Source organism: Podarcis erhardii (genome assembly GCF_964252035.2).
Source record: "Podarcis erhardii genome assembly, chromosome: 6".
NCBI lineage: Eukaryota > Metazoa > Chordata > Lepidosauria > Squamata > Lacertidae > Podarcis > Podarcis erhardii.
Window position 1 is genome coordinate 20,520,798 of NC_138510.1, and position 15,675 is coordinate 20,536,472.

The 15,675-nt window shown below is 42.7% G+C and overlaps 1 protein-coding gene across 1 annotated transcript in view; it reads left to right on the plus strand.

The window, feature by feature from the left end:
* KCNB1 (potassium voltage-gated channel subfamily B member 1) overlaps nt 1–15,675 on the plus strand; it is a 186,838-nt gene that overhangs the window by 4,520 nt on the left and 166,643 nt on the right. The window lies entirely within an intron of this gene.

Here is a 15,675-nt window from a genome sequence, read left to right on the forward strand (position 1 = left end):
TTTTATTGTACTATCCTGGCTGTACTGCCCGTAGCATCAAAAGGGATTGCCACAATGCAGTGTGCCATTCGATTCTTTTCTTTTCTGTGCTTTCATATTACGGAGTTATGTTTCAGTGTTGTTTTTAAGAGAAGTGATTTGGGGACATAGACACAGATTGACCTGTCATTCTGCACTTCCTGCATTTTTACTGACACAAGAGTAGAGGACTTTCTGTGGGGGGCCAAAGCACTTAATGGAAAGTTTAAAAGGGCCATGGACAGATTATGCAAACACTTCATGTAGCCAAAGCCAGATATGTAATATATTTATAAATCATGAATGGATGCACTGGAGCTTTGCCCAAATCTCCTGAAGAGTGTTTGGTGTTAGTATCCCCAAAAGTATGGATTTTGGTGTGACAGCAATACTGTATAGCATATTTCAATTCATTACCTAAAGGTTTGTTTTCCTTCTACTGGTATGTGCTGTGAAAATATTACCCATGTCAATTGAATTGTTGGTTTGGTAGCAGCTAAGTTCACTATATTGATATACCATTCACATTCCTCTCCCTACCCCTGGACAGGGATGGCTTCCTAATGTTCGTTCCAGCTTCTCTATTTTCTGGATGCAGTGCTCTAGCGGTTATGCTGATATCCTAATCTCCTGGACCACCACCATTTTTTTTCATTTCTAGTCTCAGGCATTTTGGGGAGATCTGAAAACGTTGTTTTTTTTCTTGTGATTACAGAGGACTGACTTTGTTTAAAGAAGAAAGAAAACACAGTATCTGCATGGGGTTTCGTGGGATTCCATAAATTGGTATAGAAAGTTAGAAGCTTCCACTCTGATAGTCTCAGTCTGCCACTTAGATAAGTTCTAAGGCTGCTAAATGGCCCAATTTGGGGGGTGGGGTGGCTTTTTTGTGTTTGTGCAGGGGCTTTTTTGTGAACACCAAGCTACCTGATAGAAGTGGATGATGTTCTGCCTTGTCTTTCAGTCAAGAACTGAATGACAGGAAGTCATGAAAAGAGGGCAGAAGAGTCAGGGGAGAGGGTCCATAGCCTAGTGATAAGAGTCCACATTTGCATGAACCTGGAAGGTTCCAAGTTCATTCATTGGCATTTTCAGTTCAAAGGATCTCAGGCATCAATGTGATGAAAGAATTCTGGTTGAATACCCTGGAGATCTTCTGCCAGTCAGAATGGGTCAGCAATGGGGAATACAGACCCAACAGCAAAAGGTAACTTCAGGTGAAACTTGCTCTAACTTGGCTGCCTAACAGATGGGTGAGGAGTTTGCAACACTGATGCCTTAGGCTACGCTCATCAAAACATGATATATACACACACCACTTCACTTGTGAAGGGTGCATGGTTGTATCAACCCCTTTCCCTTTTAAAGCATTCCAAAGTAGTGACCTAACCCTTTCATACCCTTGTGTATTTAAAGAAAAGTATTGATTTAAATCTTCTATTGCAACCCATGCAGTATTTCATACTTGCACCATCTAGAAAATACAATGTGAAAAACGATACTTCAGGCTCGACGGTTTTTTGTTCGAGGGGTAGGTGGGTGAGATACACCTTGGAAAGATTAAGGCTCCAAAAGTCACCATACCAGTTTATGACCTTGAAGCTGCCAGTGTGGTGTTGCTGTAGGCGTGCCAGACTAGGACTTGGGAGACCAGGGTTCAGGGTGACCTTGGGCCAGTTGCTGCCTTTCAGCACAAGGTTATTGTGAGGATTGACTGAAGAGGAGGAGATCCATGTATATACCACCTTGAGCTCCTTGGGGAGAAAAAAAGGTGGGTTACAAATACAATAAATAAATTAATTAACACCAGCATAACCACAAAGAAACTGGTGCAGATGTGAAGGCTATCATATTAGCAACGTGTAGCATTAAATTGGAAAACCTCAGATGGTCAGCTGTTAAGAAACCATGCGGGTCTCATAGTAAAGCAGTGGTTTTCAAGCTGAGTTCTGTGGAACCCTAAGGCTCCTGGGAAAATTACCAAGAGTTTCTCAGTGAGAAGATCAGTAAAGGTTAGAACATAGGAAACTGCCTCCTACTGTGTCAGACTGTTGGTCCATCTAGCTCAGTATTTCCCGGATTTCAGGCAAGGGCCTTCCACAGCCCTCCATGGAGATGCTGGACTCATGGACCTTCTGTAGCTTCCACCACTGAGCTACATCCATTCCCCAAGCTTCCTGGAGTGGCAGCTGGCTGATGGTTATCAACCTTCCTTTGTATGGTGCAGCAAGAGTGGAATGTTGCCAACTGTGTGCTCAGTTGAGATGTGGCAGTGGAGACATCCCCAAAGCCGTGAGTGTCTTGGATGAAGGGAGCAAAACACCTCCCAAAATCTTCTGCGATATGCAGAACTTCATTGCGTACACTATGGGACATCTCAACAGGTAGTATTTTCTGAAGGGAGAATCTTTGAAAACCACGGCCATCAAACAAATAGGCATGGAAGCAGTTGCGATTTTTCTAGTCAGTGGGATGGTCTCGGAATACGCTGTGATATGCAAATTGCACATTATAGCAAGAAGACTTTACACTTCGCTTTTGTAAAACCTGGATTAGATGCTTCTGCATGAGCACAGCCCAGTGATTGCAAAATAAACTGATAATTCCTTTAAAGTTCTGAGAAGGCGTTTCAAGGATCGAGGGACATCTGATGCAGTGTGTCAGGAAAAGGGATGTTGTGTGGCTTTCAAAAAAACCAACAAATTGTCGTTTTTATTTCTCACAACAGACTGATCCAGGCTGCCTTTTTAAATATATATTTCAGATGTCACAGTGCTGAATGTGAATAATTTATCAGGGTGTTTTGGCATGCGTGCAGAATCCCAAAACGTCGGCCTCCGGCTTAGGCCGGCTGTGGCACAGAATCAAAATCCATTAGAGGCTGTTGATGTTTCATGATTTATTGTATATGAGGATGATCATCCTTGCCAAAGAAGTGTCTTTTGTGATTTATAAGTCAAATCCATTCTAGGGTTTGCCTTCTGGAAAGAAGAGGGAGAGAGAAATCCAGTGTAAATGCATTTAGCAATTGCAGGCTTATGTACTAATTTAGAGTGGATTGTGGGAGCACATTGGACTTCCTTGCGAGCTTCCGCTGCTGAGATTCTTAGCACAGGCTCAGATGCTGAGTTGCTCCTCTGTTCACATAAGAGGGTATGGTTCCACCAAGTCTCCCTGCTTCTTTAACCTGCCCCACAAACACACATTATATCCAAATCATTCCCAGGGAGAGGGTCCTGCTCTTTCTAATATTTTTGTGGCAATTGCCCTCATTGCCTTTTTTGGCAGCAAGATGAATGTATTTGGATTTTCATACCTTTGAAATGCTAAGATTTTGTTTGGAGTTTTTATAATTTGTATTGTTTGTACTTGATTTTGTGTGTTGATTATTCATGAGCTACCTTGGTGGTGGTGTTCTTCTTTTTTTAAAGCCAAAAGGCAGCATGTAAATAAACAGTAACATTTTAGGGTATCCCACACCATTGCCAAGTTTTCCCCAAGCCCCTTAGCAGATTTTCAGGGGGTGCCAAGAACTGCAGAAGAAAGCAGGAGGTGGAGAGACCTTCCCCAGGTATATGAACTCGACATTTTGTTCATAGAAGGAAAGTTAAGCTCCAAGCTGGGATATCTGACGAACTGGATCATCATTATCAAAATCAGAGCTAGACATAAAAGAAGGAACAGCATAGGCAAAATCAAACATTTCAATGTCCCATTGGTTTCAGTGGGTGAATTAAGCACAAACATAACTTTCTCCAGCTGAAGTAAATGGAACTTAAAAGTGCTTAACTTTGTCTGAATTTTGGCATCTCTGCACTTTCCAAAATAGTTATGGTAGTGCTATTCAGTGACCGTGATAATATTCCAGGTTGATTAATCTGTAACACAAAGGATACATGGACCTTTAAAAGCTCAGCCTGTCAGCCTTGTACTTAAGCACTTTCTTGGTAGCTATAGGCAACAAGGAATCACATGCAGGTGAGTGGACTGGTAGAGAAAAGACAGAGTATTTATTTCCTCTCTCCTTTCTGTGCCCGGCATAGAAAACAATTGGGTTTTCAGAGGAGGGAAGTCCTCTCCACTGGCCCCAGCATAGAAAGGCCACAAGCTTCTTCTTGGTTTCTCATCTGCCAGTTACCAGCAGGCTGGTAATTTGTTTATTTATTTACTTATTTTGCAGTCTAGTAAGGTGCATACATCAAAACAGGGCCCTATCCTGGTTTCTAATCCATAACTGACTTCTGACTTCTGTTCCATGATTGAAACTAAGACCTCCACGTCCAATCTGACTATGGACTAACATGAACTTATCTCATAAACTCTTATCTCTAATTCTGTAACAAATTATTGTGTTATACATATCTTTATGAGTTTGAGTTTGTAATCTCTATTTGGGTTTGTAATCCTTGTCAGAATACATACTTTTGAATGGATTAGTTTTTGTTACTATTAACTATTGATTTGCGAGTAGGGACCACTCCCACTATTGAAACTTACATTGGCCTGAGTTCTTGGTGTGCTTTTTTCTTAGTAATTTTTTGGGGCTTATTTGCAAGGTTGCTATAAACATGCAGAGAAAGAAGAAAGCTAGTCTTGGTAATACTTTTATTGTACACATGGGGAAGGGGAAATGGAATCTGGAGAAGTGTTGAGGATCTTAGGCGAAATTAGCATCATACATCGGTGTGCATCATACAATGTGGCCTGTTTAGCCTTATATGTGCAAAGATATGATGCTTGCTGGGACACGGGTGGCGCTGTGGGTAAAACCTCAGCGCCTAGGACTTGCCGATAGCATGGTCGGCAGTTCAAATCCCCACGGCGGGGTGCGCTCCCGTTGCTCGGTCCTAGCACCTGCCAACCTAGCAGTTCGAAAACACCCCCGGGTGCAAGTAGATAAATAGGGACCGCTTACTCGCGGGAAGGTAAACGGTGTTTCCGTGTGCGGCTCTGGCTCGCCAGAGCAGCTTCGTCACGCTGGCCACGTGTCCCGGAAGTGTCTGCGGACAGCGCTGGCTCCTGGCCTCTAGAGTGAGATGAGCGCCCAACCCTAGAGTCTGTCAAGACTGGCCCGTATGGGCAGGGGTACCTTTACCTTTACCTTTACCTATGATGCTTGTTCCCTAGGCTAAATGACCGTCTCTAGAAGAAAGTGAACAAACCAATGATCTATCATTAGATCACATTAGTTTTGTTTGTTTTACTTTAGAATGGCCCACTCGCTGGATTATCACCTTGTCATGGTGAGTGGGCTTGCATGTTCCTATGACCCTTGTGAGTGAAGTGCAGAGTGTTTGAGGACCAGGACATTTGCAGGGAAACCAAAATGCTTGTTTACAAAGCTATCGTACTACCAACCTTACTGTATGCTTGTGAAACATGGACCACTTATAAACACCATCTCCAACACCTCAAAAGATTCCATCAACGGTGTCTCCAAAAATTTTAGACATCACTTGGGAAGACAGGCAAATTAATACCAGTGTACTGGAAGAAGCAAAGATCACCAGCGTTGAAGCAATGATTCTTCAACATCAACTTCGTTGGACTGGTCATGTTGTGCGGATGCCTTATGATCATCTTCCAAAGCAACTACTCTATTCCCAACTCAAGAATGGAAAGCGTAATGCTGGTGGTCAACAAAAGAGGTTTAAAGACGGTCTCAAGGGAAATTTTAAAAAATGTAGTATATAAACACTGACAACTGGGAAACACTGGCCTGCGAGTGCTCTAGTTGGAGAACAGCCTCTACCAAAGGTGCCATGGGTTTTGAAGACACTCGAACTCAGGATGCAGGGAGAAACATGCTACAAGTGATCAACTCCAGCATGGAAACCAATGTCCCCACTGTGGAAGGACGTGTGGACCCAGAATTGGCCTCCACAGTCACTTAAGAACTCATTGTTAAAACCGTGTTTGTGGAAGACAATCTTACTCGGCTACGAGTGATCGTCAAAGAGAAAAGAGAGACTTTAGAATGGGCACAAAAGGCTCAGAAATTCATTAGAGCAGCTGTGCTGGATTGTTCAGCCCTTTCCCAGTACTGTTCTCCTAAAGCTATTATAATGCTCAGAGGCAGAGTAAGGAGTGTGCAGATCCAATAGAGTTACTGGGAGGAAGGGGAGACTTAAATTAGGGAAATAGCCTGGGCTGCTAATACTTAAGCACCCGCTTTCCTGGTGCTGCAACTTCCATCAAATTCAAAGTGCCCTGCTTCACCCATTGTATAATTTTTTGAAAATGCAGTAGATCCCATCACACACATCCTGCGTCACTTGCGCTTTGTCCTTGTCATAAGGAGTGCATCTTCTGTAAAAGGCAGGGTATAGATTTTTGGCTCTGCTCTTCTGTTATGAGTGAAACAGCTGCGCCTGATTATAATAATTTGGGGCCTGCAATCTGCACACATTTCAAGTCAGCCCCAACCCATTGTCTGCAGCCACTTCATGAATGTCATCCTTTGTGTTGAGCAGGTGGCATTGTCTTGTGACCGAAAGATCAACACTCTCTTTCTCCTTTATTTCTTAAGGAAGGGCCTTTCATTTTCTTTGCCAGCAGTTCATCACATTCTCCTGTGCAAACCAATCCAGTGGAAGTAATTCAGGAATTGCTGGAGAGGAATCTCTAGCCAGTGTTACTAAGGCAGTCAGATGAACTCATCGTAATTGCTTTTGCATTCTTAAGAATTGATGCTTCTGTGATCTGTTAAAGTTTAAGTCAGGGATGGGGAACCTGTGGTCCTTGCAGATGCTGTTGAGCTCCCAACTCCCATAACCCATAACTAACATAGCCAGTGGTCAGGCATCATGGGAGTTGGAGTCTAATATCTGCAATGACACAGGTTCCCCATGGACCCAGCATTAAATAAACACATAATTGATTGTAGTCGGCACTTAAAAGCTTCTTTTCTGACTCTAGTTTTTCAAAAAAAGAATGCAGTTGATTTTTCACTGTAAAAGTCATTCTTAATGCCACGAGTCGTTACCATGCAACTTCTAAAGCTCAGTACATGCCTGTAGTGCACATGCTAGCACACTACTTGTGACACATACATTCCCTGATCAGAAGCAGCTATCCAGACTTTAGCTTCGAGAGCAGTGTTGGGACATGTGAAGCATTTGAGACTGCCAGGTTGTAACCTGGAGATTTCATCTTTACAATTAGCTCCGATGCTGGAGTGGGTAATGAAGCATCTACAGCTTCTGCTGTCTGCCCTCTCCCTGACCTACTGTATGGCACAACTGGAAACCAACTCACACCTTCTGTTTATATGTACAAAACATCTGGGGGAAGATGCCAAAATACTTGTGAGATGCACCATATGCCACACATGGACAACAACCCAACAGAAGTTCTAATATGGTAGAGCTGCCATCTCTTGATCTGAAATAGTTGGGATAGGAACCATTGGATCATCATACATTATCAACAAGTTTGTTTGTTTGGGCGGTGTGAGAGATTGTAGCACTCAGAGCGTGGTTGGTTGCATTCAGCTGATTGCAGTGAGTTTTGTTTGTGTGTGAGAGGGGGTAAGGGGTTGTTGGGTTAAGTTAGCCATATCGATTTGTATGTTGTTGGGAACAGAGACATTGTATGTACTCTTGTTGTCTATGGAAATCCTTCAATTATATTTATATACCGTACTGGCTCGAATATAAGCTGCAACCTCAAATAAGCCACACCTTTAAAATTCAAGAGGAAAAAGAAAAAAAGACAACACCCGAATATAAGCCGCTCCCTTAAAATACCACAGGCACTCACACCCGTAAAAGGAGTCATCGGTGGTAGGGAGCCTCTGCGCAGCTCCATCGAAAGAGATTGGGCAAAAGGTGGGGGCAGAGCCATGATTCTGCTTCCCAAAGCTGGGAGCCTCCCTCTTGAATTCCTGACCAGGCTTTTGGGCTCCTGCTCTGCCCATAAGGAAGATGGAGGGAGGGAGGGATCTGAGTTTGTGGGGTTGTAGGAACTTGCATCCAAAAAGAACCTGCGGGGGCATGGAAGGAGGATTGAGAGGAGATCCCATTACCCCCCTCCCGACCCTGTCATTAAAACTGAAATGGTTGGTGCATAAAAGCCAGTTTTTGTAAGGTCGCAAATTTAAGCTGCACCTTAACTTTTCACGGTTGGGATTTGGAAAGAAAGTGTGACTTATGTTCAGGCCAATACGATATATATTATACATTATCAACAAGTCTCATTGTGCAGTTGGGTTGGAGACTGACTGGCTCTCTATCCCATGGCAGAGTCAGAATGGAATATTCTACTATTACTGAAGAATACCCTCTTCACCCAGAACCATTAAAGAAACTGGCAAACTCTCTGGATTAGGAGGTTGCAGTCCAGCTTCTTGCACATGGTTAAAACTCCTCAGTCCTATGGCAAGAGCACCCTAATCCTAAAAATATGTGTGCTTTGCTTCACTCTGCATCCCAGCATTTCCATAGTTATGGGCTGAACCCTGAGTGACAAAATCTGTGTGAAACCCAACCACGTTATCATAGCTACTGTTGTGAAGCTGACAGCCATGTGTTCCCCAAGTACATCAGGCCAACCCTCTCCACCCTAAAACCTGGGCAGCTTTGATTCATAATTGCAGGCTGCCACAGTGGCCATTGTCACACTCCTTGAAGCTGCGAACATGGAAATTGCAGGGATGGAGAAAATCAGAACAGTGGTGACTCACATCCCAAATATGAAGCTGTAGTGAGGAGATCTCCATCTCTTTCAGAAGGATCCAGAGATAGTGATGGAAGGCACTTGGCAATACATTTTATTTGTGTTGAGTGCTTGGCCCTCTTCGTTGGGAAAATAAACAAATAAATCTCATGTAGTCCAGCTCAACTGGACAACACATAGGCAATAATCTTAAGCAAGAGTGATGGCACTCTTAATGCATTGGGAATTGGTCCTCTGCATTAAAAGCTAATTAACATTTGTTCTTATTACTAGGCTGTAACACCTATCAATGTCTTTAGTGGATCAGTTTCTTCTGTCTCATCTGATGGCAACATCCTTGCCAGATCCCTGCAAATTATTTAGCTTGAAATAATCCCTCTTATGCTACTAGGTGTTTGCTTTTGAGATGGTTCCTTTAACTCCTGTTTCTGCTTACTTTTCCAGCACTCCTGATCCTCCTTGCCCATTTGTTTATATTTGCCTTCTGCTTATAGGCTTCACTGTTTGCTGTGACTTTACTTAGTCATGCTTTCCTCGGCTGCCCTTGCCAATTGGATTGGATTTAGCTGGAATGAAAGTTGGGTTGCAGGTTATTTCCTTAAATGCCTCTTCTTTTCATGTGGATTTTCAAGCAGAGGCTTCCTTAGAGGTGCTTTGCCACGGCAATTAAAGTTAGCATGGATTATTCACCTTGCTTTTCAGTGTTTTCTCATTGAGAACGCAGGGCTTTTTAAAATACCTGTATTGTTGTAGACATGAAGCAAATCAGCTCCCAAATATTGACCTTTGTGAATTTTGCTATTTGGATATGAACACACACACACCCTGGATGTTTTCTGAATATTCCAAACCAGCATACAGATATCCTCCAAATGGTCACTGCATGATCGTTTAAGTGTTGTCAAACATGTTTAGCTACGTCCTTGGCTAGCGCTGTGAGATTCCCCTCCCCCCCCGTCCTTCCCCACATTGTCCTTTCACTTCACTGTCCCCAGAACTGCTCCAGAGGGTTGGGGGGAAGCCCTGAACAGATTTATGGGGTGCAGTGGGGGACAGAGGGGAAGAACATACCATTCAGGAAAGAGAAATCCTTGCATTGACAGAACCATGTATGTAACATTACATACGATCCATTATCACTGATGCTACAATAAGTTCTGAGCCGTGCCTCCTCCTCCCCAACCACCCTTGGATTTCCATAATGAAAAAAATCACCCAAATGTTTTGCCTTGCCAGAAACCGTGGGTCCCCACTATGGCGATCACACAGGGTCCCAGGACGTTTCACCATCTAGTGATCCCAGTGCCACCACTTTATTTCTCGCTGCCACCACCCAGCCCCTACCTGGTACAATACTGAGTCCAGTCAGGGTTAAACTGGAACATAAACTTCTGTTTATTTATTGCAGTTTTACAAGCGTGTGGTTTCATAAACGGTATCGGTCAATTACAATCATGGGGTGCCTATCCAGACCTATAACTTCCACTATCTGCTCTCACTCACTAAACACACCTCTCAGATATCTACTTGTCTTCATATCTCCTAACTGTTCCTGACTCAGCTTATTTTGCTGCACTAACTCAACCTACCCACAGACTCTCTCCCAATTCACTCCCACTCCAACCAACCACCCAACGAACTCCTCCTCTCGCCCCTCCCAAAGCTGGTTTTATAGTCCCTTTGACTCCACCCCCCTGGGTTCTAATTGGGTAACCAGTTTAACTATTTCACCTCTAGCACTCTCATATATTAACTTTATTCCTTTGCTGGAGTAGGAGGGGGGAGGCCATTTTTTCTTATCTCCACCCCCGTATCTTGTAGTCACCACTGCCATCTCCCCGCACAGATCCATTACAGGAAAACAATAAAACACTTAATAGCTAGTAAAAATAAACCACAAACATCCTGTCTCTCTCCCCCACTACCCATACCAATACCAATAAATACATAATGACACCCAAAATGAAATCGGAACACCACACAAGAAAATAAAAAAAAGCAAGGGGCTCTTCAGTAGGGATTGCCAAATCTGTCAGTTTCAGCTTCTCTTGGTTTCTCATTTTGCCAGGCTTAAGCTCAGTGTTCCACGTGATTTCCGCATCAGTTTGCAATTTTTTTAAAAAGTCCTCACGAAAATTCCTCAGCGTTTCAGTGTGAATTTCTCAAAATATGCACATTTTAGTTTGCAATTTTCCAAAATGTAATGCATGTGTATATATTGTGTTCACTAAAAAAATGTTTTGTTCTGCACAATTTACACTAGTATATGCATTTTTGTAATGCATTCTTGGCTGAAGAACTGCATTGCAACATTCAGAGAAGAGCAGCTTTCGAAGGATGGCCATAGTTTGGTTCATGTATGGTTTTGGAATGAATTGGGTAGCCTTGGCTTGAAACGCAAACAAAACCCGATTTCTCTGCCTTCCCTAGTCTTCAGGGCTTTTCTAAACACATGGGGCATGTTCGAGCACAGCTGGCAAAGTGTTGCAGAGATGTGGGGCCCGTGCAGAAAAGGCCCTTCCCTTGCACCTGTCAATCAAATTGCTCTCAGAGGCAGTCACCTAAGGAGGACCTCTGCTGCCAGCTTCCAAGTATGGGCAGGTTAGCATGAGTGGATGTGGTTCTTCAGATAACGGTTAAAGCATTGATTCATATAAGTTATTCCAAATTAGCAAGAGATATTCGTATGACTCGAACCAGAACAGGGATTTGGAATCTATAAAGAAGTGGATAAGTTATACTTTGCAAGATTATATTCACTCTAGTTAATGGATTTTATTCATACTTTAATGTTGAGAAAGTCTCCATATTGAGTTGTGGCCAGTAATGAAGATGATATTTATTTATATCTCATTCTGTTTACTCTTCCCTTATTAACCATCCAAATGGATTTACGAGAGTCCTCACTGTTATACAAGTAGAATAAGTGCCAAATATATGCAGCTATTTGTTTCAGTGTGCAGAAATAACACTAGCAAAATAAATGATGCTTTTGCCCAGCTGAGGCACCATATCAAGAAGTTTAAAATATTAACAGCTTTTTCATAAGATCAAACTAAGGTGGGCCAGAGATCCAATCACCTGTCTTCAAAATCTATACCAGGCTAGTTTTAACACAAGTTTATTATGGATGTTTATAATGGATGTGCTTTTGTAGAGGTTTTGTTGCATTTGGGGGAGAATATTGACTGATAGTTTACAGTGGTTGAAGTGCTGTTAGAAGGCAGCCCTCTATTTGAATGGTTGTTTTGTCTAAGTCCAGTTTAAAGATAAAGAACCCTAAGAAATAAGAGCAGGAAGAGACTTGCAGTGGTTCATCAACAATTAGTTAGCACCAGGGTGGATAAAATCAATGATTTTTAATTAAATAATAATAATCATTTTTTTAAAAAAAAAATTAAATCGGATTTTTAAAATAAAATGCTTTTGGAGGAAAAATCTTTCTAAAGATAGTTTTTTATTTAAGTTATATTATAGTCCAAAGACTATTTATCAGGAAATAAGGATTTGTTTTAAGTTTTTCATATGTGCTAAAACTTAGTTTAAGGGGGTTTTTTAATTTAAAAAATAATTTAACCATATCAGTTAACAAACATGGATACATATGCTATAATGTTACTGTTTTAGTTAAATAAATAGTTTAAACTGTTATTAAGGAAATGATTATTTTTCTCCTTCCAATAAAGTACAGCAGAAAACTTGTCCAAATATAAACAATACTTTCATAATTAGCTGTCTGTATTTCTGATAGTATAATCAGATCAGTAATTTTTGATATAACTGTAAAAACTACTCCGAAAATTTATTATTCCAAAAATGAAACCTTCATCTGGTTGCAAATATTAACATTATACCAGCAAGAATGAGTCTGTCTGCAAGAAAGGAAAAGAAAGATTTAAATCAAGTCTTACTGACTAGTGGTTTAAATCATTATTTAAATCGATTTGATTTAAATCAAATCCACCCTGGTTAGCACTGGACAAACAGACTGAGAATGCCCACAGAGATTATCTGGTCACAGTCTTCCTCACTATGGAGAGATGTGTTCTATTTCTTTTTAAGATATAGCGATTCTTTTGAAATTTGCATCTCTCTAGTATCAATTCCCTCATGCAAATTTTCTGCAGATCTCAGTAAGTAGCCACCCTAGAGAAGAACATAAAAATAGCCTGCAGGATCAGGCCAATGGCCCATCCTGTTCTCACAGTGGCCATCCAGATGCCTGTGAGAATCCAGAGAGCAGGATCTGAGCACAAGAGCCTCCTCGCCACTTGCTTGTCTCGGTAAGCCTTTCCACCCAAAGAAATGTTCAGATTTCCCCCCTCTGGTTTCTTTTCTTTCCCCCTTTCCCCTTCCTCTCTTTTCCAAGGGGGGGGGGGCAGTTGCCCAAAGTTTTGGGTCCTCTCTATGGTCTGCTACTGAGCTATGTATCCTTTGTAAGTGCTAAAACAGGGCTCAGAAAACTTTTTCAGCAGGGGGCCGGTCCACTGTGTCAGGAGTGCATGCAGGAGCCAGGCCCTGTGACCAGTAGGGCTTCGCAGGACTGGGGCCTTCCTAAGTTTGTTCTGGAGAGGCAAGGCGCAGCCGCACAGGTGAAGCCGCTTAGTAACTCACTGCACCTGGTGGTAAGAGCTGGGAAGGGATATAAGGTCAGCATTTCCCTTCGGCTCTTTGCTGCAGCAACACGTTTCCTGCCTTGCTGCCTTCCTGACCCCCCGGACCTCAGCTTCCTGACTCCCTGCTTCTTGATCCTCGGACCCTTGACTTTGTGACTCCTTGCTTCCTGACCCTTGGACCCCCGGCTTCTGGACTCTAGTTCCTGCTCCCACCCCACCATCTTGCCCCCGGTCCCGATGTCCTCAGCCGGGACTTTGATCACCCGTAGACCAGACCGTGACACACTGTCCCTCAGACCTTGGGGGGGCAGACTATATTTTTTTTGGGGGGGGGGATGAACAAATACCTATGCCCCACAAATAACCCAGAGATGCATTTTAAATAAAAGGACACGTTCTACCTTAGAAGGCAATTGGGCCGGATCCGGCCCTCGGGCCTTGGTTTGCCTACCCATGTGCTAAAATGAAGGGGTTTCTTTCTCCCTTGCCCACGTAGACATCAACAGAACACCAGGTCTCCATCACCACCCTGCAGGTACCTTGTATAACTATATTTATTTACCTGCCATATTTATAAATCACTCTTCCTCCAAAGAAGCTCAGGGCAATGTGCAATGCAAGAGAAATAGTAGCATGCCCCAAGTAAAGAAAACATTGAACAAACCTGAAGGATTTACAAAGTAACAATCATTAAACACAGATCTACAATTTGGTGTTGGGGAAGCTCTGGGTGAGTAAAATGGTCTTCAGTTCATGTCTAAATCTCTGCAAGGCAGGGGATAGGAGCCTGTGGAGGGTGCAATTCTGCGTGTCCTCTTTCTATGTATCTTCTCAGCTATTATGAGCAGAGAACCCCCACCAATCTTCAGGTAGGCTGGTATTGGAAGAGGTACTGCTGCATATATTTCAGCCTTGAAATGCTTAGGGCTTTATGAACTGTTCTCAGCAACCTATAGCTAGGGAAGATTGTTAATTTTGGTTCTGTGAGTTTCTCATTTTTCCATCCTTCACTGCAGTTTACCACACTTCCACAGTAATGTGCTTTTTAAAATTGTCATGAACATTCATAAGAATTTTAGTGCAATTTTCTCCTGATCAATTTTTTGCTTCCTGCAGTTTTTTGCTTTTCCAGTTTTGACTAATATACGCCTTTTTTTGCAAGCACCTTCCCCTAATAATGGTGCATTTTTATACATGTTGTTTTGTTGGTGATCTGCATTGCAAAATTCAGAGAAGTGCTAATTTCAAAGGAAAGCTGTGTGGCAGCTTGCATATTGGTTGGGGAAGTGTGAATTGCATAATTTCTCATTAAGATGCAAACAAAATCAAATTTCTCCTACGTCCCTACCAGTAGCGCACAGGCAGGCAGCATAGTGCTTTTACAACTGGTGTTACATTCTCCTGTCTTGCTGCCCCCATCAATAACCTAGCAGCTATATTCTGCACTAGGTTTGGCTTCTGGACTATCTTCAAGGGCAGCTCCACACAGTAGTGCTGGTAATATACAAAAGGATAGAGCTGTGTGCTATCCATTGGGGACATGGGTGGCGCCGTGGTCTAAACCACTGAGACACTTGGGTTTGCTGACTGGAAGGTCAGTGGTTTGAATCATTGTAACAGAGTGAGCTCCTGTTGCTCTGTCCCAGCTTCTGCCAACCTAGCAGTTTGAAAGCACACCAGTGCAAGTAGATATAGGTACCACTGCGGTGGGAAGGTAAACGGCATTTCCATGCGCTCTGGCACTCGTCACAGTCATCCGTTGCATCAGAAGTGGTTTAATCATGCTGGCCACATGACCCAGAAAGCTGTCTGTGGACAAACGCCAGGCTCCCTTGGCCTGAAGTGAGATGAGCACCACACCCCATAGTCGCCTTTGACTGGACTTAACCATCCAGGGATCCTTTACCTTTATTTCATCCATTGGATTAAATCTACTCTATTGCACGGTGGTACATTTAATGTTTTCTTCCTGCTGGAAATTCCAAGGCAATATTGATGCATAAAACATTCTCCAAGACAAAAATTAGCAACAAGGAACCTAGCCTAAGAATAGCAATTTGGTTGAGAATATTTTCTTATATGTTTTTGCAGTTGCCTTTCACTTAAGGTTGGTCCCCCCCCCTTTTTTTAAACCAATCTACTTATTGCTGCACTATCTCACTATCAATGTAATTAAACTGGGAGGGCATGGGTGGAAGATGGAATCTGGGTTCCATTATGATCCAGGAAATGTTGTTACTGCTGCTGTGGGGAGTGGGGAAATTGAATTGACACTGGAACATATGCCAAGAGCTTCCTCATTTACAGAAAGAAGTTGTCTGGCAGAAGGAGGGTTTCCTGTGAGGGGGGTCATTAGACATGGAAT